This window comes from Callorhinus ursinus, unplaced genomic scaffold (assembly GCF_003265705.2).
Source record: "Callorhinus ursinus isolate GAN/ISIS: 27379988/994484 unplaced genomic scaffold, GSC_fseal_2.0 scaffold6, whole genome shotgun sequence".
Classification (NCBI taxonomy): Eukaryota; Metazoa; Chordata; class Mammalia; order Carnivora; family Otariidae; genus Callorhinus; species Callorhinus ursinus.
In genome coordinates, this window is record NW_027397068.1 from 7167817 (window position 1) to 7192443 (window position 24627).

The window sequence follows — 24627 nt, forward strand, 5'->3', positions numbered from 1 at the left end:
CCCTCCCCCGTACGCGTGCGCTCTCTCTCTCTCTCAAATAAATAAATCTTTTTTAAAAAATTTAAAAACTAAAAAAATTTTGAAGCATCAAAATTCTTCTTTTGGGGGCACCTGGGTGGCTCAGTCGTTAAGCGTCTGTCTTCCGCTCAGGTCATGATCCCAGGGTCCTGGGACTGAGTCCCGCGTCGGGCTCCCTGCTTAGTGGTGAGCCTACTTCTCCCTCTCCCTCTGCTCCTCCCCCTACTCATGCTCTCTCTCTTTCTCTCTCTCAAATAAATAAATAAAACCTTTAAAAAATATTCTTCTTTTGTGTTCTTAATACCTTGATTTTATTTACACATTGCTTCTGTCAGGTACGAAAGTCGGCCAGTCTCAGATGAGAATAGATTGAATAAGAGACATCATTGTCATCAGTGACACCACTCACTTAGAGACCCTGAAAAGAATTGTGGGTTATGACTAAACTACTGAGAGTCTAGGCACAAAATCTGAAAAACTGGGAAGCTGCTTTACTGGCAGCTATGGACCCAATAAAATCTTGACATGTCGACATTTCTCTGGCTTCCAATTCAACAGCAGTCAGGGGGAGCATGCCAAACAAAAAGGGCAATAAAACCTGAATAGATCTCTTTGCATGTCATCCTCTGCTGCCAGTGTCCAATGGATAAGGCAACTAACAGGCAGCAAACAGGCTTTTTCATTCCCAACCAGAACCTTTGCAAGGATTCCTGGACACACACTCCCATTGTATTGTCTAAAGTCCTGCGTGGGCTCCTTCACAAAAGAAGCATTTCACAAGGAGAGGGGAAAGACTTGCCAAGGCTCTAAAACTTTCACTTCCTACATTTGTTTTTTAATGTATTTATCCCAATTTCAAGGTGGGGTTTCACTCATTCCTTCCCTATCGCCCCAAAATTTAGTGGAGGAGAAAGAGGAAAGCCAGGGAGACGTGCTCTTCGTACAGACCTCCTGTTGCGGGGGGAGTGGAGGGTTGTTTGGGGGTTCTGTTTGGGCAGTGTCTTGGACAAGACATATGGTTGGTTATATACACACAGAGTGGGGAAGTGAAAGCATCGCTGATCCTTTAATGGGAAAAGCTTAAAGTAAACAGAGTTTTTCATCCTCGTTATGCCAAGAGCTGGAATAATAAATACAGATAGGAGATAGTCTCATACTTCAAATAATTTGTTGAAACTAGGTTCACAAACTCAGCCTGTTCCTATTTGTGCAGTTGTTAACCATAAGGACAGTCGTAACCCTCGCTGGGCCCTGGACAAGTGCCTTGCCAGTCACCACTCACATCATCCCAGCCTTGGAGACTAAAACTAGTTGACACTGCCCAAGTGTCCAAACTGTGATCAATCGCCTCAACTTTCAGGGCAGACCCTTGAGTTTGACTGGCAGATCAAAATGCAACTATCTGGTTGGAGAGTCAAAGGTCATGACGTGTCTGTATCTTATGATATAAACAATGCTGCTGAGAAAAGAACAGAGAAACTAGAATAAAGATAAACTGGTAAAAACACAAGAGTGACAAAAATATTCATTGCTTAAGTTTAACTATGTAAGGTATTTAGTAAAACTTTCTGAAGTTTAGGGGTATTAGTAATTCCTCATGTATTTTTAGGAGCAAAATAATTCAGGATGTTTCAAAATTATGTTTCAAATTCAAAATTATGTGTCTTAAGCTTTTATTGTCAGTCCTCATGGAAAGGATCTAAGATGTGTGATCTACAAGGCTGGGTCTACCAACATACAAGTTTTGTAGGAGAAGTAAAATATTGGGTAGATGTTGGAAACAAATAATGACAAATTCCTACATACAGATTTTTGTGAATAGTAAGATGTTTTCACAGTAGATGGGACAGTGTATCTGAATGTGTTTAAACTTAAATATATTTCAAAAAAATCAAAAAAAATTTTTTTTTCAAAATTTTTTTTCTTTTCTCAGCAGACCCCAGCTTCCCCATCTCTTGTTCTTTCCTTAACCCACTCCATTTGGGATTTTATTCTTTTCCGTGGAACTGCATTTATCAAAGTCACAAATAAACCATAACTTGCCAAAATCAACATCAGTTTATCTTTCCTTAGCCTCTAGATAGTATTGGATGTAGTTCATCACTCCATCCTACCCAAAATATTTTGTGCTATAGCCCATAACCCTGCAATTGCTGGCTCTCCTCCTTTCTCATAACTCAATCTGGGAATGCCCCTTGGGTCTATCCTCTACCACCTTCTCTCTGTAATTCTTTCCCTGGGTGTTCTTACCCAGTCCATGCCTTTCAGTAGTACTTCTAAACTGGTGATTCTCAAAATCCTGTTGCTGGCTTGACTAATCTCTTAAGCTCTAGATTCATAGATCTAACTGCTACTTGACAACTCTGGTTGTCTGATTTTCACTGTATACTTAACATGGACCAAACAGAACTATCAGTTCTCCTCCTTCTCCCCTAATTCACTGTCCCCAAGTCTTCTCCGTCTTGATAAATGACACCATCATCTATCCAGTTGCTCAGGCCAAAAGCCAGGAGTTATCCTTGATCTCTTCTTGCCTCTCATATCCCATTTCCACTTCATCAACCAGTTCACTTAGCTCCACTTCCAACAGATACTTTGATTCTGATCATTGCTTACCCTCTTCATTCCTACCACCTTTGGCCCAAGTTAGTCGGTCCAAGTTAGTCCCATCTCTCACCACAATATCCTTGTACCCAGTCTTGCTGCTTCCACCTTTCTCCCCTGTAGTCCATCCTTCACAGAGATGCTGGTGAACTCTTAGCACATAAACCAGACCTCGGTAGTCCTCAGTATTTCTTTGCTGATTATCATGTGTCAAGCCTGTGCTACTATCTGTGAATAAAGGCCACAATTCAATACAGGAAATAGACATGCACACTGTACTTCTAACCAAAATCACAGTGACAGGTGCTAAACTAACAATATGAACAAAAATGAAAAGACTAATTTTTACCAGAGTGGTTATAGTTGATATGGAACAGGTATAGAGAAATTACTGGCTGGTCACTCATTCATTTTTTTGAGCAAACACTATACCCTGAACTGTGCTTCACAGAGAAAATTATATTTGAGTCAAGCAGGATAACCAGGACTTGAGAGGAATATTCTCTGCCAAGGGACCAACATGTACAATATACAAAAGCAATTTACATGTACTTTTGAGAATCAGGAGTGGTCCAGTGTGCTGGAACCAAGGCCATGGCTGGGAAAACCACAAGAATAGAATACAGGAAGGTTGGGAGGGTCCATATAATATTGGGCCTTGAAGGCCCAGACAGGCCATAGAGTCTAGAATTAACCCAAGGGGCAATAGCAATCATCAAACGGGCTTTGTTTTGTTTTATTTTCCTTAACAGTGGAGTGGTATGATCAACTGTGTATTTTAAAATTTTCACTCAGGAGCCAGGATGAAGGATGATTTAGTGGGAACAGGACACAAGTCAAGGAGAATAGTTAGGAAGCTGTTGTAATATTTTAGACAAAAGACGGGACGGTCCTAAATTGGAACAGGAGCAGAGAGAATGGAGAACAGGGATAGTGTTAGGAAAAAAACATCACAAACTGGCAGCTTGCAAATCCAATCTTGTCATAAATGTTTTGTTTGAATTATGCAATGTAATTTTGTTTTGCCTGAATTCATTGCCAATATTTTACAATCCAGAGACTTCACAGAAAATCTAAATTTCCAACTCTTTTAGAAATCGTAGATCTGCAGTCCTGAGCCACATTCCCTTATCACAACACTGCCCAGCAGTAAGAGGCACATGCTCTCCTCTTTCGACAGTAGACAGTACCCTCTCTACCTGGCCACATCCCCTTTGGCCTGTTTTATTTGATCCATCAGGCCCTGTAGGCATTTCAGAGATATGTGACATGATCTGAGAAAATTAACTGACCCTAGTGGTTGCTGGGTGTGGACAATAAGGGAGGAGGGGCAGATTCACCTTCAGGAGGTAGCAACTGGAGATGTGACTACCTGAGGTAGGGTGCACAGGGGAAGGAACAGGTTTGAGGAGTAAGACGATTAGTTCAGTTTAGGACATGCTCAGTGAATATATAATTAATCTATCTTCCGGTTAAGTGTTATTAAAGGAAAAACCATCTTCTATTACAAGCTTTTAAAAACAGATGACTCGGGTGGGGGGATGGGTTAGCCCAGTGATGGGTATTAAGGAGGGCACGTATTGCATGGAGCACTGGGTGTTACACGCAAACAATGAATCATGAAACACTACATCAAAAACTAATGATGTAATGTATGGTGACTAACATAATAAAAGAAAAGAAGAAAATTTAAAAAAAAGGAAAAAAAGAAAAAAACAGATGACTCTCCATTAAAGCAACCTGCTAATTCTCTTTCATTCTGCCAAAAAAAGGTCTTTGATCCAAAACATATAAATGTACTGTGTGCATAAAGAGATGTCATTTTAATCAAATTTACATTTGAAGTGTCATAAGGAATTTTTATTCTTCCTGTCATTATTTATGTAAAGGAAAGTATTGCCAAAATTAAAGGGAAAGGAAATTAGCTTTTCTAGTTAATGTCATAGGACATGAAACATTTTCACTCTGATGGAATGAAGGATTGGAAGATTTTTGAAAAACTGTAGAGAGTTCATTTATTCTTACTAGAAAGGACTAGAGAGGAAGATATTGAAAGGCTGTTTTTTTTTTCCCTAATGAGGAAAAATGCCAAGATAAATGAGTTTTAACCCTGAAATTAGAAACAGATCGTTTATGGAGAGTTCATAGGTTATTCCACATTCCAGAATGTTCTCTCTCCTCCTTCCTCCTCATCACTCATAGTACTTAAAGGTCCAGCCTCAGCCACACCTGGTTCATTGAGATGTCACAGAATCATCCAATCCACATCCACCTCTTTCTCTAAACCCTTTCTTCTAGTTTCTGTAACCAAGAGTTCAGCAACCCCCTTTCCCTTTCCCCTAATGGTTTCATCTGTATTCGTTTTACTTCTCTGACAAGTCAGTAACTTCATCAAACAAAGAAAACATAACTATGATGCCTCTCTGGTACCCAGAATACTTTGCACACACAAGTGTCTCGTAAATATTTTTGTCTGGTTGAGTGATAAAATTAAGGGGAGTAGAGCACAGGTTCTGGAACCAGCCTGACTGCAGCTCCCTCACTTCCTAGTCCGTAATGTGGGCAAGTTGTTCAACCCCTCCCTGCTGCAATCCCATCATTTGGTAAATGATGAAACTTGTGTCATACGGCTGTTGGGATGATAGGAGTAAACATATGGTGTGCACCTAATGCCTAGCATGTAGTAAACTCTCAAGAAATGTTAGTGTTATTATAAATGCAGGCTCTGATGCAAATTGTCTGATTTTGGATAAATTATCGCATCTTCCTCTGACACAGTCGTTTCTTCTGGAAACTGGGGTACTAGGAGTACCAGCCACATAGGGTGAATGAAGTGATGTATGTAAAGTACTCTTTGAATAATGCCTGGCATATAGGAGGAGGTCAACAAATGTCAGCCACTGTTATTAACACTATGAGTATTTGGTATTTATACCAAAGCAACCAGCCAATTGACAGGGGTAGGGGACTGAAGGGAAGGGAGTAAGTATACGGAGATGGACAAAAAGCAATCAGGATTTCTGGCATCAGATAGAAATCCTGTGCTCTCCAACAGTGTTCTCATATATTTTTAAATAACCCTCTTGCCAAGGAAGAACCATCAATTCCTACAATAAATGAAAAGCTGGCCCCATGTGAATAGTTCAATTTAGTAAAGCAGTAAGAGCTTGATGACTTACTATGCCCTCATCAGTAATCATTTGGACAAAGACAAGGCTGAGAATTACCACTGCAAATATAGGGGGAGAAGGTTTGCTAAGCAAATTAATTGCATGGAAAATAGTTTTAAAATATCTAATTATTTTATTTTATTCAGGTATAATTAACATACAGGATTATATTATTTTCAGGTATGCAATGTGATGATTCAACAACCCTATACATTTCCGTGTTCATCAAGATAAGTGTATCTAATTACTTTTTAGAATAAGTTGAGTTTCATTATGTTAGACATACACATTTATGCATAAGAAATTGATATGCTATTCCCAATTTCTCAAGGTTTATTATTTGGAAATATTTTTACAATCTAGTTTGAGTGACCATGCATCTTAGAAGCAGTAAGACATCATTTAAAAAAATTTAACAAACACATAAGCATTAGTATAATTTCAAAGTAATTATAATAATTTAATATAAAACCATTTTAATACCAACTATGTGTCAAGTTCTTTCCAAATATTATTTCATTTAACCTAACAGTGTCCTTGCCAGTATGTATTATTATTCCAGGGGTAATAGAGGTTAAGCGAGTTGCCTTGGGCCACTCAGATCCTGCACTTGAACTAGGATCAGAAATCAGGTCTATTATAAAATCCATGTTCTCTCTCTAGATCATGTTCCATTTAGAAAATATTTGATCCAAAATATGCTGTGCTCCAAACATGTATTTGACCAGCTTGTCACCCACTTTATTTAGTATATTTGACTGATTAAATCCTGGCTATTTAAAAACATTTATTCATTTATTTTTATTTATTTACTTGACAGAGAGAGCACAGAGGGAGAGAGAGAAGCAGGCCTCCGCTGAGCAGGGAGCCCAAAGCAGGGCTCAATCCCAGGACCCTGGGATCATGACCTGAGCCGAAGGCAGATGCTTAACCAACTGAGCCACCCAAACGCCCCCTAAAAACATTTAAACGTATCTTCATGGGGCAACAATTTTCCTCTATAGAATACACTTAAAGAATGGACAATACATGCCCATAGGCTAGATCTCAAAACTACTATACTAAGCAGAAAGAAACAGCACAAGAGAATGGAATAGAAGATTTCATTTATCTGAAGTTCTAGAATACACAAAACCCATCTATAGTGATTTCACTCATACTGGAGTTTGCTGAGGGCAGTGCAGTGGGGGAGACAGGGTGGGAAAGGGGTAGAGAGAACTTTCTGGGATGAAAGAAATGTTCTAAACTTTAATTGGGGTTGTCATAACATAAGCAAACACATTTTCAAAAACTCATCAAATAGTTTATTAGAATATGGAAAAATTCTTAAATGAAACAGAATAGAAGGTTTGATATGTAAAAAAAATTAGATAGAGAAATTCCTAATATAGCAAACATAATAAATGTTAATAGATAATATCAGTCCCCAAAGTAGCTGTTATTTTAATATAAAAAATAATTTAAGACAATAAACATCATAAAGTCTAAAGAAGGGTATTATATATTATATAGAAAAAATCAGTAATATAAAATATAGTTATAAAATATAAAAGATAGCATATATGTACACATATGTATGTATTTAAGAGACAGAACCATGAAAATTAATTAGTAATCTAGGGATTCAGAGGTTTAACACACCTCTCTCAGAATGTGATCAAGCAAATAAAGAAAAGGAGACACAAATAGCATTATCAATAGGTTAAACAGCTAATAAACAGAGAAACATATTCTTTTTAAATTTAATTTTAATTCCAGTGTTACCATACAGTGTTATATTAGTTTCAGGTATACAATATAGCGATTCAACAATTCCATACATTACTCAGTGCTCATCAAGATAAATGTACTCGTAATCCTCTCCCCCTATTTCCCTCCCCCCTACATCTACCTCAGCTCTTGTAACCCTCTGTTTATTCTCTAAAGAGTCCGTTTTTTGGTTTCTCTTTTTCTTCCTTTGTTCATTTGTTTGGTTTCTTAATTCCACATATGAGTGAAATCATATGGTATTTGTCTTTCTCTCACTGGCTTATTTCGCTTAACATTATACCTTCCAGGTCCATCCATGTGTAAATGGCAAGATCTCAGTCTTTTTTATGGCTGAATAATATTACATTATATACATATACCACATCTTCTATATCCATTCATTGATAGATGGACATTTATTTATGCTGCTTCCATAATTTGCCTATTATGAATAATGCTGCTATAAACACAGGGTGCCTATATCCCTTCAAATTAGTATTTTTGTATTCTTTGGATAAGTACCCAGTAGTGTGATTACTGGATCGAGGGTAGTTCTATTTTTAATTTTTTAAGGAACCTCCATACTGTGTTCCACAGTGGCTGTACCAGTTTGCATTCCCATCAACAGAGCAAGGGGGCTCCCCTTTCTCACATCCTTGCCAACACCTGTTGTTATTTATATTTTTGATTTTAGCCATTCTGATAGGTGTGAAGTGATATCTCACTGTAGTTTCGATTTGCATTTCCCCGATGATGAGTGATGCTGGGCATCTTTTCATATATCTGTTGGCCATCTGCAAGTCTTCAGAGAAATGTCTGTTCATGTCTTCCACCCTTTTTTTAATTGGACTATTTCTTTTTTTTTAAAGATTTTATTTATTTATTTGAGAGAGAGAATGAGAGAGCGAGAGAGAGAGAGCACATGAGAGGGGGGAGGGGCAGAGGGAGAAGCAGACTCCCTGCTTAGCAGGGAGCCCGAGGCAGGACTCGATCCTGGGACTCCTGGATCATGACCTGAGCTGAAGGCAGTCACTTAACCAACTGAGCCACCCAGGCGCCCAATTGGGCTATTTCTTCTGTAGGTGTTGAGTCATACAAGTTCTTTATACATTTTGGATACACATTTTTTAAAACTCATCAAATAGTTTATTAGAATATGGATTTGTCATATTTATCAGATAAGTCATATGCAAATATCTTCTCCCATTCAGTAGGTTGCCTTTTAGTTTTGTTGATTGTCTCCTTCCCTGTGCAGAAGATTTTTATTTTGATGTAGTCCTAATAGTTTATTTTTGCTTTTATTTCCTTTGCCTCAGGCGACATATCTAGGAAAATGTTGCTATGGCTGAAGCCAGAAATATTACTGCCCGTTCTCTATTCTAGAGTTTTTATGGATTGAGATCTCACATTTAGCTCTTTAAACCATTTTGAGCTTATTTTTGTGTATGGTGCAAGGAAGTGGTCCAGTTTCCTTCTTTTGCATGTAGCTGACCAGTTTTCCCAACACCGTTTGTTGGGGGGACTGTCTTTCCCATTGGATATTCTTCTCTGCTTTGTCAAAGATTAACTGACCATATGATTGTCAGTTTATTTCTGGGTTTTCTATTCTGTTCCATTGATCTATGTGTTTATTTTTGTGCCAGTACCATACTGTTTTGATTCCGACAGCTTTAGTATACCTTGAAGTCTGAAATTGTGATACCTCCAGCTGTGCTTTTCTTTTTCAAAACTGCTTTTGCTAACTGGGGTCTTGTGGTTCCATAAAAATGTTGGGATTTTTTGTTCTAGTTCTGTGTAAAATGCTGTTGGCATTTTGATAGGGATAGTCATTAAATCTGTAGATTGCTTTGACATTTTACTAATATTTAACAATCCATGAGCATGGAATGTCTTTCCATTTCTTTGTGTCATCTTTAATTTCTTTCTTTAATGTTTCATAGTTTTCAAAGTACAGGTCTTTTACCTCCTTGGTTAAGTTTATTCCTAGGTATCTTATTTTTGGTGCAATTGTAAGTGGGATTTTCTTGATTTGTCTTTCTACTGCTTCATTATTAGTGTATGGAAATGCAATGGATTTCTGTATATTGATTTTGTATCCTGCAAGTTTACTGAACTCATTTATCACTTCTAGTAGTTTTTTGATGGAGTCTTTAGGGTTTTCTATATATACTATCATGTCATCTGCAAATAGTGAAAGTTTTACTTCTTCCTTACCAGTTTAGATGCCTTTTATTCCTTTCTCTTGTCTGATTGCTGCGGCTAAGACTTCCAGTACTATGTTGCATAAAAGTGGTTAGAGTGGACAGCCTTGTCTTATTCCTGATCTTAGGGGAAAAGCTCTCAGTTTTTCCCCATTGATTATGATGTTAGCTGTGGGTTTTCTTATTATGTTTATTTACTACGTTGAGGTATGCTCCCTCTAAACCTACTTTGTTGAAGGTTTTTATCATGAATGGATGTTGTGCTTTCTCAAATGATTTTTTGGCACCTATGGAAATGATCATATGGTTTTTATCCTTTCTCTTATTGATATGATGTATTGCATTGATTGTTTTGTGAATATTAAATCACCCTTACATCTCAGGAGTAAATTCCACTAGATAGTGGTGAATGATTTCTTTAAATGTATTGTTGGATTTAGTTTGCTAATGTTTAATTGAGGACTTTTGCATCTATGCTTATCAGAGATATTGGCCTATAGTTCTCTTCTTTTTGTAGTCTTTATGTGGTTTTGGAATCAGGTTAATGCTGTCCTCATAGAATGAATTTGGAAGTTTTCCTCCCTCTTCTATTTTTAAGAAAAGTTTGAGAAGAATAGGTATTAACTCTTCCTTAAATGTTTGGCAGAATTCACCTCTGAAGCCATCTGGTCCTGGGCTTTTGTTTGTTGAGAGTTTTTTGATTACTGATTCAATTTCATTGCTGGTAATCAGTCTGTTCAAATTTTCTATTTCTTCCTGCTGCAGTTTTGGTAGTTTATATGTTTCTAGGAATTTATCCATTTCTTCTAGGTTGTCCAATTTGTTGGCATATAATTTTTCATAATATTCTCTTATAATCCTTTGTATTTCTGTGGTGTTGGCTGCTATTTCTCCTCTTTTATTTCTGATTTTGTTTATTTGAGTCCTTTTTTTTTTTTGATGAGTCTGGATAGAGGTTTATCAATCTTATTGATCTTTTCAAAGAACCAGCTTCTGGTTTCATTTATCTGTTCTATTGTTTTTTTAGTTTCTGTATCATTTATTTCTACTCTAATCTTTATTGTTTCCTTTCTTCTGTTAGTTTGGGGTTTTGTTTGTTCTTCTTTTTCTAGCTCCTTTAGGTGTAAGGTTAAGCTGTTTATTTGAGATTTTCCTTGCTTCTCTAGGTAGGCCTGCATTTCTATAAACTACCCTGTTAGAACTGCTTTTGCTGCATCCAAAAGATTTTGGACTGTTGTGTTTTCATTTTCATTTGTCTCCATGTATGTTTTGATTTCTTCTTTGATTTCTTGGTTGACCCATTCCTTGTTTCGTAGCATGTTATATTACCTCCATGTATTTGTGCTCTTCCCATATTTTTCCTTGTGGTTTATTTCTAGTTTCATTGCATTGTGGTCAGAAAAGATTCATGGTATAACTTCAATCTTTTTTAATTTGTTGAGACTTATGTTTTGTGCCCTAATATGGATCTCTTCTGGAGAATGTTCCATGTGCACTTGAAAAGAATGTGTATTCTCCTGTTTTAGGATGGAATATTCTGAATATATTTATTAAATCCATCTCATCCAGTATGCCATTCACTTGATCTTAGCCAAAAGGCCAAGAAGCGATTGTCCAGTATGTCATTCAAAGCCATGGTTTCCTTGTTGATTTTTTGTTTAGATGATCTGTCCACTGATGTATGTGGGGTGTTAAAGTCTCCTACCATCACTTTATCACTGCTGATTAGTTCCTTTATATTTGTTATTAACAGTTTTATGTATTTGGGTGTCCCCATGTTGGGTGCATAAATATTTACAATTATTATGTCTTCTTTTCGGATTGTGCCCTTTATTATTATATAGTGTCTTTCTTTGTCTCTTGTTAACAGTCTTTGTTTTTAAAGTCTATTTTGTCTGATAGAAGTATTGCTACCCTGGCTTTTTTTTTTCATATCCATTTGCATGATAAATGTTTCTCCATCCCCTCACTTTCAATCTGCATGTGACTTTAGGTCTGAAATGAATCTCTGGTAAGCAGCATAGAGATGGGTCTTGTTTGTTTTTACCCATTCTGTCACCCTATGTCTTTTGATTGGAGTATTTAGTTCATTTACATTCAAAGTAATTATTGACAGGCATGTATTATTGTAATTTTGTTATTTATGTTTGTGTTTGTAGATCTTCTCTGTTCCTTTCTTCAATTGCTCTCTTCTTTTACCATGAGTTGGCTTTCTTTAGTGATATACTTAGATTCCTTTTTATTTTTTGCATATCTATTACTGGTTTTGGATTTGTGGTTACCATTATGTTTGTATATAACATCTTCTGCATATAATAGTCTATATTAAGTTGATGTTTGCTTAAGTTTGAGCCCATTCTACCCTCCTTGCCTGCCCCCCATGCTTTTGGTATATGGTGTCATACTTTACATCCTTTTATTTTGTGAGTCCCTTGACTGATTTTTACAGATATACTTATTTTTACTGCTTTTGTGCTTCCTACATTTTTTTACTCTTACTTATGGTTTTTCCTTTCTACTCAAGGAATCCCCTTTAACATTTCTTGTAAGGCTGGTTTAGTGGTCATGAACTCCTTCAGCTTTTGTTTGTCTGGGAATCTCTTTCTCTCTCCTTCTATTCTGAATGATAGCCTTGCTAGATAGAGTATTCTTGGCTGCAGATTTTTTTTTTCCTTTCAGCACTTTGATTATATCATACCACTCTCTTCAGGCCTGCAAAGTTTCTGCTGAATATCTGCTGATAGTCTTAGGGGGTTTCCTTTGTATATAACTGTCTTCTTTTCTTTTGCTGCTTTTAAAATTCTCTTTATCGCTACTTTTTGCCTTTTTAATTACTATATGTATTGGTGTAGCCCCCCTTGGGTTGAATTTTGGGGGGGATCTCTGTGTCTCCTGGATCTAGATTATCTTTCTTTCCCCAGATCAGAAAGTTTTAAACTATTATTTCTTTAAATAAATTTTCTGCCCCCTTTTCTCTCTCTTCTTCTGAGATCCTTATAATATGAGTGTTATTACACTTGATGAAGTCACTGAATTCTCTAAGTCTATCCTCATTCTGCATGATTTTTTTTCTCTCACATGCTCAGCTTGATTACTTTGCATTACTCTGTCCTCCAGGTTGTTACTCATTCTTCTGCTTCCTCTAGCCTGCCCTTTATTCTATCTAGTGTGTCTTTAATTTCATTTATTGTGTTCTTTATCTCTGCTTGGTTCTTTTTTATCTTTTCTATCTCTCTGTTAAGGGTCTCACTGATGTCCTCCACCCTTTTCTCAGGTCCAGTGAGTATCTTTATGATCATTACTTTAAATTGTCTATCAGGCATATTACTTACATTCATTTCATTTAGGTCTCATGCTGTGATTTTGTCCTGTTCTTTCATTTGAGACATATTTCTCTGCCTCCTCATTTTATCTAATTCTCTGTGTCTGTTTACGTCTGTTAGGAAAGTCAGTTATATCTCCTGCTCTTAAAAGCATTGGGCAGGTCATGCACTTTTAACAAGGTGGCACTGGTTCTTTGCTGGAGGGGACGTGCCTCCTCCACCAAGACAGGGCTGGTGGGGGCCACTCTGCAAAGCCTGCACATGTAGGGTGCACAGTGCCTACAAGTTGTGTGTGCCAGTCCTCTTGCACAAGGGACACACAGCTGCCGAGACCAATGCAGCCAGAGCTGCTCTGCAAAGCATGTGTAGGTGGCCAGGCCCTTTGTGGGAGGTGACTGGGCTCAGTGGCAGCAGTGGCACTAGATAACACATCAGTGGAAATAACCTCAAAGACGGGCAGAACAAACTCCAAAACTAAATGTAGAGAAGAGGCCACATCGAAGAGGATAGGAAGGGCAGAGACCCAGTGGGGAGCTAATGAGACTCACAGGCAGTCTGCAGGAGGGAGCCACAGGCACAGAGAGAGGAAAGAAATAGACCCTCTTACACAATTCACAGCGCTATGAATTGTGTAAGACTGTTGAATCACAGACCTGTACCTCTGAAACAAATAATACATTATATGTTTAAAAAAAAAAGAAGAAGATAGCAGGAAGGGAAAAATGAAGGGGGGGAATCAGAGGGCGAGACAAACCATGAGAGACTATGGACTCTGAGAAACAAACTGAAGGTTCTAGAGGGGTGGGGGGATTGGTTAGCCTGGTGATGGGTATTAAAGAGGGCACGTTCTACATGGAGCACTAGGTGTTATACGCAAACAATGAATCATGGAACACTACATCAAAAACTAATGATGTAATGTATGGTGATTAACATAACATAATAAAAAAAAAGTTAAAAAAAAAGAAATAGACCCTCACACTGGGGAGCCCACAGAGGGAAGACAAATCGCTACAGTGTTTGGCTTTGATAACCAGAGGGGCTGAGTCCACACCCTTAAAGAGACAGCACATCAAACAGCCCCTAAAGATATAGCAGAGAAGCAGCAGTTTGAAAAACACCTAGAGCGTACAAGAGGAAGAGTTATTTACTAATTACAGAATGTATCCCAGAGGGACAGATTTACCTGGGAGACTCCTCCAGGAACAAAGGAGCTGGCAGGTGTCATTTCCATCCCCCACCTTCAGCATAAATATGGCCACCTGCATAAACTAGCACACCAGTATTCACTACCTAACTGCTTACACCATGCCCCACCCCTTCCAGCCAGGCCTGCCTCAGTCCCAGTGGCTGCAGGTCCCCTTCCCTAGAACACCAGTGCAAACCTGGCCAACACCATATCCACCAACTGCATGTTATCTAGTTGTATCTGTGGGACAAAGGGAGCTTGGGGTCCTCCTACTCTGCCATCTCCCCTAGAAGTCGAAATATATCCTTTTTGAGAACAAAACATTCCACAAAATTGTACTAGGAAATACGGAAAGTCTAAATCAATTATGCAGAATTAATTTCATACTGTTCATACAAACTATATTCTTTGACACTAATGCAACAAAACCAGAAATCAATAACAAGAGATCATCAAAATAATCCAGAAACTTAGAGGAAAAAAAAAAAAACTACAACATAAATCTTAGGTTAAAAAGGACATTTCAAGGAAAATACGTAATATGGAGAAGTGAAAGACAAGAAAGCACTATATTTTGAAACTTGTGAGAAACAAGAAATTTAAATGATCAAATGCTTTTATCATAAAATAAAACTGAAAACAGTAAGTTCAAACTTCAACACAGAACCTAGGAAAAGAACAGTAGAGTAAGCCACGCCCCCCAAAAAACCATCCTTCTCCCCCAGAAAAAAAAAGAAGGAAGAACATAAAAAGGAAATAACAGTAACTAATGAAATAAGCAACAAAAGATTAATAAAACTAAAACTGGCTCTTACAAAGATCAAAGTGATAAACGTCTGATAAGACTGGCTGACTGCAGTAGAAAAAAAGCTGTAAATAAACAAATTCATACAATTAAAAAAAGGAAGGTGACTATAGAGATTTTTAAAATCACAAAAGAATGTTATAAATGAATATATGCTAATAAATATGAAAGCCCAGACAAAATGAGATACATTTCTGCAAAAATATAAATTGTCATAATTAGCACAAAAAGAAATTTAAAATCTCAAATAGACCCATGATCTCTACAAACATAAGATGATTTAAAAAATTTATTTTCCCACCTCTAATAGAACCAAGCTTAGTTATTTTGAAAGATGAGTTCTGTTAAACTTTTAAGAAACAAAAAATCTCAGGGTGCCTTGGTGGCACAGTCGGTTGGGTGTCTGACTCTTGGTTTCAGCTCAGGTCGTGATCTCACAGTAGTGGAATCAAGCCCCACCTTGGGCTCCATGCTCAGAGCCGAGTCTGTTTGAGTTTCTTTCTCCTTCCCAGCCTCCCTCTGCCTCCCCCCACCCTGCGTTTTTTTCTCTCTCTCTCTCTGGAATAAATAAGTAAATTTAAAAAAGAGAGAGAGAGAGAAAGCAACAGAAAATCCCTATTTTATTTTATTTTTTTAAAAAGATTTTATTTATTTATTTGAGAGAGAGAGAGAGAAACAGCATGAGAGGGGAAAGGGTCAGAGGGAGAAGCAGGATCCCCCGCTGAGCCAGGAGCCTGATGTGGGACTCGATCCCAGGACTCCGGGATCATGACCTGAGCCGAAGGCAGTCGCTTAACCAACTGAGCCACTCACGTGCCCGAAAATCCCTATTTTATACAAGTTATTGTGGAAAAAAAAAAAGGAACTCTGGCTGATTTACCTTATGAAACTAGCGTGAAACGTATTCCAAAAGCAAATATTCACTCCAAAATAAGATAAAAGCAAATCAAGAAGAGAAAATACAAGCTCGTTCTACTTGTGAACTTAGGTATAAGAATTCTAAATAAAATGTTGTGTAACTAAATCCAACAGAACATTAAAAATAATTCCAAGGATTCAAGGTTTAACATGAGAAAATCTATCAAGGTATTTGGCATATCACTGGGAAAAAAACAGGAAATCATCTTATTTTATTTTATTTTTTTAAAGATTTTATTTATTTATTTGACAGAGAGAGAGAGACAGCGAGAGAGGGAATACAAGCAGGGGGAGTGGGAGAGGGAGAAGCAGGCTCCCCACTGATCAGGGAGCCAGATGCATGGCTGGATCCCAGGACCCTGGGATCATGACCTGAGCTGAAGGCAGATGCTTAACGACTGAGCCACCCAGGCACCTCAGGAAATCATATTATTTTTAATAAATACAGAAAAACATTCAATAATGTTCAGCATATATTTACAGTTTCTTTTTAAAGAAAACTCAAAAATAGGAATAGATGGGAATGTTTTTAACATAACAAAGACCATCTACCCAAAAGAAGTAGATTGAATTACAAAAGCAAGAGGGAAAATTTTAGAAATATTGCCATGAAAACCAAGAATAAGATAAGGATGGCCTGTTATTATTTACTAAATAACATAAAAACAAAAGAAGTCCTCACAAATACAATAAGACAAAAAAGTAGTAATAGGTATTTGCAGATGTAGAGATATTAACTCTATACAGGACTCCAAATAAAATCAATAGGCATTAGAATTAACATTAAGTTTCAGTAATGTTGCCAGATATAAGATCAATTTACGAAAACTTATCTTTATGTCAGCAATAACAAACAAGAAAATATAATATGCAATAAAACTTTTTTTTTTTAATTTTATTTATTTGACAGAGACATAGTGAGAGAGGGAACACAAGCAGGGTGAGTGGGAGAGGGAGAAGCAGGCTTCCCACCAAGCAGGGAGCCCGATGTGGGGCTAGATCCCAGGACCCCGGGACCATGACCTGAGCCAAAGGCAGACGCTTAATGACTGAGCCACCCAGGGGCCCCATAATATGCAACAAAACTTCTAAAACAGCTAGGAAACTTAAATTAATTATAGTAAAAAATATTTAAACTCTGTCCGAGGACATAAAAGAAATCCAGAAGGAAAGAAAAGATGTTCAAAGGTGAGCTGATTTAACAGTCAGATCAGTTAATTTTTTCTGAATTAATATAAAATTTTGTTGCAAAATCAAAGTCATTTTCACACATTGCTGGTGGAAATATAAAATGGTATAATCCTTTTTCCATCAGTTTGTCAGTTTTTAAGAAAGTTACACACACATCCACCACATGACCTACCCATTCCACTCTAGTTATTTACCCAAGAGAAATGAAAGCTTATGTTCATAAAGACTTTATTTGTAAAAGCTGAAAACTTAAAACAATGAGGATGTCCTTCAACAGGTGGTTGTTCTTCAGCTGGTGGTATATCTATACAAACGAATGCTAACCAGCAATAAAAAAGGAATGAACTACTAATACAACAAGGAGAAATTCCAAAATAATTTTGCTAAGTGATAGAGCCCATCAAAAGAAGAGTACATACTGGACTTCCTTTCCATTCTTCCCCCCTCTTTTCCATTTTCCTAAAACTTGAGAAACACAAACTAAATGATAGGGATAAGAAAACAGATCAACAATTCCCTGGAAGTTGGAGGGGTAGCAGGGAGCAGAACAAGTGATCATAATGGTGTACAAAGAAATGCTGAGGAATGATGGATACATTTATTATTTTGATTGGGGTCATGGTTATATACAACCCTATATACAAATGTCAAAATTGATCCAATTGTATACTTGAAATATGTGCAGCTATTGTATGTCAATTATATTTCAATGCAGCTGTAAAATAAAAAGTCATAGCTAGGTTTTTTGCAGGCAAACTTGACAAAGTGATTCTAAAACATGGGAAATTTTTGAGGCAAAAAAAGAGATTCATCCTACCAGATATTAAGACACTTTTAAAATCATGACAATAAATATACTATTGACACAAGACCAGATTAATACAAAATTAAATTCAATAAATAACTCAGAAATATATGATTCAACTTTCTGTATAATGGATGTGGCATCACAAAAAGTGGATGATTCAGTATGTGCTGTTGTGGAAACTGGCTTACTATGTAGAGGAAAGTAAAATTGAATCTCTAGTAATTAATGGTGAACTCTAACTAAATTAAAAACAAATGTGAAAGAAAAGGCTACGAAAAGATGGCAGAAAATATAGAATAAATGCTTACCTTGGTAAGAAGAAGGGCTATTAAAACAAAACCCTCAAAAAGTAAATCATTAGGGGAAAAAAAGCAACATACTAAAATACATAAAAATTAAGACAAAAAATACAAATCATTGACAGACGGAGGGAAGATAGTTGTATTTTCTAAAACCAACTAAGATTGATTTGGAATATACAAGAAACTTCTATCAGTTAATAAGAAAGGCAAGAAATTATTCTAAAATGGCAGAAGTCTAATCTGACTGGTTAACAAATATCAGAACCTCATATTCGATCAGAGAAATTCACATCAGAAACAACAAAATTTACCACTTTACACTGAACAGATTTGCAAAAGTCAGACAGTCAGACAATATTTACTGTTGGCAAGAGTATGGGATGCTGAAGAAAGCTCACACTCTGTGGTAAAACATAGACTAGACCAACCATTCCGTTCTCAGTGAAATGTCTGTGCAAATGCCCAGGGACTCAACAATCTTATTCCTGGATATACTCTTAAGACATTCTCACAGGTTCATAGGAAGACACTTATGAAGATCTACATGTCACTGTTCTTTATGGCAACAAGTTGGGAGAAAGAACCTCTATATGTTCATCAGTAGGTGAAATAGTAAATAGGAGGTGATGGATGCATAATATGAAAATATTATGTAGCAGCTAGGAGCACTGAATTTCAAGGATATACAAAAACATGGAGAGATATTAAAATGTAGTCTTGCTTATGAAAAAAAAAAGACAAAATATATTTGGTCACAACACGTATTAACTAAAAACATATACTTCCAGCAAAGAGAATTGTATATTCTTCAAGGATACTTGCACATGCAAGAATATATATGCTAAAGCGGCTGCTGATGGTAGAAAGGTGGGAATAAGCATAGATCGCACGAATGACTGAATGATGGAGGAAAAGCAGTATTTCAAGCGAGAAGCTTCACACAGACTAACGGACACAGTTTGTCATGAACTTAAAGAGTATGGTTAGCTCAGCTTTCTCTACATCTGAGGTCCAAATAAATAAAGAATATCATCTATATTCTGCATTGGTGGTCCTCATATGAGTGAATAGGTATAACAGTAAGAGTCCTTGCTATCTTTCCTTCAGTTAATGTGTTCATTTGGGAAAGTGATAGCTAGAAAATAGTACTAAAAACTACTTGACACAGAAAAGCATTCTTAAGAAGTTTTCATGAAGGCAAGGACCATGACTGTTTTCAACAGCTTTTTTACCTGCTACGAGCACAATGACTGGCACACAGTAAGTGATTTATAAATATATGGGAATGATAAACAGAACAAAAAGAAATGCACTTGAGTGCTTTATGTAAGATGTGGTTATAGACCTCAGAAAGAACTCAGCTTGTTGAACATTGAAACCTGGGAAATTTGAATCCCATTTCTGTCTCCTGGGAGATTTGGGAGATAGGAGACAGCTTGGGTCAAATTGTTCCTGACACATCTCCTTACCAGACAATGTGCAATTAACCACAAACAAGCACACGCGCACACACACGCACACACACACTGCCCCACTGCCCTATTTTTGTTATTGTTGTTTCTTTGGCATTTGTTTGTTTTCTCTAAAGGAACTTAACCCAGATCTTAATGTGAATGGTGTCATGCAAGTTCCATTACATCTGGCGCCGCGATCTACCCATGTAAATGATAAGAGGTTGTTCCCCAGGGGCATTTCTCATGTGAAGAGTCACTGCAAGAAGCCTCAGGAAGACCCTGCCTCTGTTCTCCTTGAAACAGAGACCCAGTCTTACCATTTCTTCTGTATTCTCTCAAAGGTACCTAACCCAGAGTTCTGCACACAGCTGATGCTCCAAAAATGTTAACATTTTGAAATATGAAAAACAGCAATTGATTTTTACTACATGAACCCTATTTGGACTACAAAACTATTGCACCCACTGGGCAAACTGTGAGGATCCAATGTGTGTGGAAGCGCGCAGCCTGCTCCTGGAAGAAGGGGCCACTGGAAGGGCTGTTTTGTCAACTCGGCAAAGTATATAGGCACATAGACACACATAGCAATGAAATATATGCATAATGAACAGGTGAAGATCAATAGAATGGGCTAGAATCTTAAGTGCTTAGAGAATGTAAGAAAGCATGAACCTACACGCTGAAAAATCTAGGCTCCAACCCACTGGTACCACTTCAAGAGTTTGACCTGGGGAAGACCGTACCATCTCTCAAAAGTTCAGTTTCATCTTTAAAATAGCTATATAACACAAACAAATCTCAAGCAATTCAATGCAATGCATAATGTTTAACTAAATTATAAAGCTTATGATCAGACCTGTGGTAAGTCACATTTTTTGCTCCAAGGCTGTTTCATCTTCAAAATAAGTGTACTATGTATAAATATACTCATACTTCCTCTCACTGGATTCTTAAAAGTACCATGAACTCTACTATAATATCTACTATTTAATTAATTTTATAGAGTTTACAAAGCTGTTTTAATCCTGAAAGCTTCACTGTGAGGTTAATAGTATTACTCCCATTTTTCTATTACTCATTTTCCACTAGATTTTAACTTCCATGAGAGCCTGGACTTTGTCTTGTATCACTGCATCTTCTACCTGAAACATTGTGGGCACTTAGGTTAAACAAAAAATTAAAAATTTAGGCTCAGATATTGTGACTTGCTCAACCTGGGACCAACAGAAAGAGCTTTTTTACTTGACATATTACAGTACAGAATAATATTACAGTTTAATGCCCTATATAAGGAACTAGAAAGTAAAACTATCTCATTCATTCTACCTGAAACTGATTTGGATAATCTACAACCAAATAGCAAGTAGATAATTCTAAAGGACCTATTAATATTTGTTAATGAAATCACTTTAGGAATTATACACAGAAAAGAATAATGCTTATCCAGAGATTTTTTTCCTCTTTAAAATATATTTAGAAGACATAGTTCCCAGGTTTAACAAACAAAGGCTATCATTTTAACAGTGTTTTGAAAGTTTAGGGTTTTATTGAAAACAGAAACTCTGACAGGAGACAATGAATAGAAAGAAAGTAGCAAAATGTGACACTGGGAGCTGAGTGGAGATATGTCCTTAAATAAGTAATTGGGAAGCAACAGATTGTGTAACATGCAGAGGAAATTTACCAGAGTTTTAATTTTAAAGCTAAAAGCAGCTTGTGAATAACCTACAGGTAACCTCCTTGTAGATAGGCAAAGCTAGTACTTGTTTTGTAAATATCTTGAGAGGAAAAAGAGGAAACCAGAATAAAGTTAGTTATCATTGCACAGGTTGAATAAGAGTTAACATATTATGCCTAAATATTATGTTTTTATAAAAAAAAATCTTGCTATAGCCCTTCTCTGTGTGTATCACCTATTACCAACATATCTAATTTGTAGGAACATATTAATGAATAGCCTTATTTTTCCAAAACTAACAACTAGGCTCATTCATGTTTTCAGGTTACTCCCCTACTCAGTTCCCTCGCAGTATCGGCTCAGTTAACCACAGTGCCGTGGCCTCTTTGTCCGCCTGGTGGAAATGCCTGGAATTGCAGGAATAGTTTTCAGAGACACAAACCTCTCTAATACCTCTCTAAAGGAAACCCAGATGTCCATTCGTGTGTTCAACAATTATTATGTACTAAAAAACATGAGATGTTAGAACATGAAGGTAAATTTCACTGGCAACAAAGATGTAAAAGGTTTAAAAATATAAACCATAAGAGATTCTGAATCACAGGAAACAAACTGAGGGTTGCTGGAGGAGAGGGAGGAGTGAGGATGGGGTAACTGGGTGATGGGCAGTAAGGAGGGCACATGATGTAATGAGCACTGGGTGTTACATGCAACTGATGAATCTCTGAACTCTACCTCTGAAACTAATAATACACTATATGTTAATTAATTGAATTTAAATAAATAATAAAATTTTTTAAATTAAAAAATGATTTTAAAAAAGTACATTATATACGGATGTAGCAAAGGATTTAAAAGCAACTGTGAATTGCCTAGCATATCACACTTAATTATTGAATTCAAAGTGCTACATTCTAATTAATGCTTGCTCTAGTTGCATAGCTATCAGCCTGTTAATTAAGGCCTTATGTCCGAAAAGAAGATTCCAGTTTTTGTGAGATGAATTTAGCCCAATACACATCTCACAAAGATCACTTGTCCACTCCTGGTTGTGTTAGGCCAGTCTGCATACCTTTTGCAACAGATAGTTACCAAAAAGAAAAAAAAGCAGAAGAAAAAATTATGTGTTGTGATGAGCAATTTAACACAGGATGAGCATTATTCATTCTTCTTGGACACTGCTCAATTTCACCACCCTCAGGGGAGGAAAAATCCAAATTTGTTTTATTTTGCAACAACATAATCTAAAGCACTCTAACCTGTGAACTGCAATGCTTCTTTTAAAACCTGTTGAAAACCATGATTTTGCTGACTAGTTCAAAATAGTTGCAAATGCATAGTCTATAATTTAGGGCCTGAGCAAATTAAGACTATTTCCTGGCCTGCCCAAGGCCACAGAAGTTGCTATAATAGGCTCTGGAGCCAGTTTGCAAGGGGACTAGTGGATGCATGAAAGCTTTCTTAAAATGCACCTTTTCTTTTTGCTTGTTTCTGTATCACTCAGGGATACAGAGTGAACCAAGAGCCCACAGAACTTCATCTCTTGATTAAGACGCAAACGCTTGATTTAGAGATGCTTTTCTCTTTGGACCCAACTCTCGTCTTGAAATGAGAGGCACTGATGTGCTTGTCTCTGTGTATCGTGCCTTCCGACAAAGGGGATAAACGGCCACACCAGAAATCCACTTTCCAAGCAGGTACCAGACACTTGGTCAGTTCTTGCGATACAATGAAGATGAAAATTGCACTCAAAGAGCTTACTGTCTAGTAACTGAAAGCCTAAATTTTATTCTTGCTGAGCTTGTTAACACTGTCTGCAGATCGCTCCAGATCTGCCCTCTGAAACACACTTTCTGGGTAATACTTTGCTTGGCTTCCAAAGGGTATATAAAAATTAAGCCCTTTGATCAGTGGGAGAATCTTGCTTGGAGAAAGGATTTCATCATTCAATCCTATTCACTGCCCATCTTTACAGAACAGAAATAGAGGGGAGGTGTAAGAAGAAAAATAGGGAATGGATAGAGAAAATTCCCCTCAAGATAGCATAAAGGGGAAGAATGGAATTAAGAAACTGTTCTGGTCTCAGGGCAAAGTGATCCCACTTCACAAGACAAATCTCCAGGGTACACATGCTCCAGCTGCCTCAGTATTCAGCAAAGGTTATAACCCTGCAAAACACCCCTTAGAGCTAAGCGAGGTCCCCAGGTGAAAATGGTGAGTCCCAGCCAATGGATGAGAAAGGAGAAAAATAAAAAGAGGAAGGAATTAGAATGTAGCAAAGTGAAAGAGGAAATGAGGTGAGAGGAAGGGGTGAATAAAAAGAAAAAAAGCTCAAAAGACAATTTAGAGAATAGCCATTTGGACAACAGGAAAGAAAGAGTTCACAGGTGAAAGATGGTAAAGTACTAACCTTGACCGTCTAGATGCAGTGCTGGGACAACCCACTTTCAGATCACTATCCTGTGATCTATTCTTCTTAGAGTATCGATTTGCTGTTATTGAGATACAGTCTCAACATAAATGAGATATCCTTGAGCTTTAAAAAGTCACCAGAGAAATATCATCTCCTCTGTGAAGCCCTCCCCAGCTTCCAAGAGAAAAGCATGATTTGCCTTGTGCTCTTACAGCACTGAGTTCAGATCTGCTAGAAGATAGAACTTCTCCTATTGTTCCATTGTTCCTATTGTAACTAGAGTACATACCCGGGGCCGGGGAAGGTCTCAGTACCAAAATCCTCAATCCAGGGAATCGGTAGGGATCAGAGGTAGACACCACACACCTCTCACAGTGAGAGACCTCAGAACTGACCAAACACAAACACTGTCACCAGCACCACCCAATGAATCTAAGGGGAACTTGTAAAGAGTTCAGTGTTCATGAAGAGAAAATATCACCCCTCTCCAGAGGAGAGGAGGATGAAGGCCTCAGAGAATCACCCCTATAGGAATTTTGTTTCCTGGTTGAATATAATACCCTGACCCTGTACCACTTGAAATGGTAGAAGAGGGAGAGAAAGGAAAGCTGGATGGAATACTGAAGGACTGCTAGGGGAAGGGGACACAAATAGCATGCTTTGGCATTCTCAGAAGTTATAGACAATCAGTCCTATGTGGGCTGGAAAACCCAGCAGTCAGCATTTATGGGAAAATGAGACTGAAAATAGTCTTTCTGGGATTACCAGAAGGAGGCAAGTGTTGGGGGGTAAATAAGGGCATGT

General features: G+C 37.4%; 1 long non-coding RNA gene across 1 annotated transcript in view; it reads right to left on the reverse strand.

Moving 5' to 3' along the window:
• The window catches only part of LOC112814431 (uncharacterized), a 73558-nt gene extending 49541 nt beyond the window's left edge, over positions 1-24017 (reverse strand). The window contains exon 1 of the long non-coding RNA XR_012378407.1: positions 23821-24017. This is a non-coding gene — a long non-coding RNA (uncharacterized lncRNA). The remainder of the gene's footprint in view (positions 1-23820) is intronic.
• Between the last annotated feature and the right edge of the window lie 610 nt (positions 24018-24627).